Here is a 1,484-nt window from a genome sequence, read left to right on the forward strand (position 1 = left end):
AGAAGCAAACACTTTGTAAGCTTTAAATTGCACATCACTCGGAGCAGTGCGATGGAGTCTCGTGCCATCCCACTGAGTCCCACCGGGGACGTGCAGACACTCCCTGTCTGCCAGTCCCTTACCAGCCATCTGGGGGAGCAGGCTGACCGTCCAGGTCTCCCAGCACTTGTGCTCCAGTCACCCCGTTTTGCTTAATAACTTCACATTTGCATACTACAGTATATTGCTATAACTGTTCCATTTTATTATTCGTTACTGTTGGTAAGCTCTTACTGCACCTAATTTATAAGTTAAGTTTTATCATAGGTATGCACATGTAGGAAAAAACACAGTCTACGGTCATGCCACCCTGAACAAGCCCGATCCCGTCCGATCTCAGAAGCTAAGCAGGGTCGGGCCTGGTTAGTACTTGGATGGGAGATCACCTAGGAAGACCAGGTGCTGTAGGCGTAAAAACAAACAAACAAACAAAGAACAACAACAAAAAACCCCACATCCATGGGGGGCGGGGGGGAGGCGGGTCTTGGAATGTATTCCCCATGGATAAGGAGAGACTACTGTGTTTTTAACATTTAAGTCTGTAATCGTGTTGAGACATCTTGATATGAGGGAATAATTACTGTCCAAATGGCTAGGCAGTTGTCCCACACCATTGGTTGAATATGTCTTTCCAACGGACTCAAACGTCACCATTACATTCAAAATTTCATATGGATTTATATTCTGTTCCACTGGTCTTTCCTGTAAGTAATTATGATACAGTTATGTTTCAATGTAATAACCTTATTCTCCACGTTCAAAAGCTTTTCTCCTCCCTGTTTCCACTGAGCAGAGTGAAAGGAGTAGGTCCATTTGAGAAGTGACACCCAGGTCCATACAATGCCCTCCCCTGATTCAGGTGCGTGTGTGCATGTGTGTGAGCGTGTGTATATCTTCCCCTCTGCCAAACCGTCTTATTAGTTCCAACAGACTGTCAGTTGGTTCTCTTTGGTTTTGTGGGCAGACCACACCGTCATCTGCTAACCATGAAAAAACAAAAAACAAAAACCTGACTCCTTTTCAGGATATGTGTCTATTTTCTCTTTTTTCTTGTCTTATGGCATTGGCTATACCTTCCAGAACAATACTAGGTAATCACAGTTGTGATGGCATTGCTTTGGGCTTTAAAGCCCGCTTACCCATGAAGTCAGACCAACAACAAGGACCACCCTCACCGACTTCCATCAATGCCTAATTAAAAGCCACCCCATTGATTGTGCGTTTTTCCTTCTTTTGAGCCATTATATTGCTTTAAGTGCATCACTGGGCATCTTAATAACAAGCCATTCTCAGAATTCTTGGAAGGAAATCCTACTTGGCTTCAGTACACTCCCAAATTCTCTAGATACATGTTTCTTTTTGCTAATTTGACAGAATACTATTTGCTCCTGTATCATTAAGGTTTTCCGCATCTGTATTCAAAGTTTGGTATCAGAGTGAGCCAG

The 1,484-nt window shown here is 43.5% G+C and overlaps 1 non-coding gene across 1 annotated transcript; it reads left to right on the top strand.

Moving 5' to 3' along the window:
• Positions 1 to 331: 331 nt before the first annotated feature.
• Positions 332 to 450, top strand: LOC111729115. Its single transcript, XR_002776100.1, has one exon. It is a non-coding gene; the product is annotated as a 5S ribosomal RNA (ribosomal RNA).
• The last annotated feature ends 1,034 nt before the right edge of the window (positions 451 to 1,484 follow it).

This window comes from Pteropus vampyrus, unplaced genomic scaffold, assembly GCF_000151845.1.
Source record: "Pteropus vampyrus isolate Shadow unplaced genomic scaffold, Pvam_2.0 Scaffold247, whole genome shotgun sequence".
Lineage (NCBI taxonomy): Eukaryota > Metazoa > Chordata > Mammalia > Chiroptera > Pteropodidae > Pteropus > Pteropus vampyrus.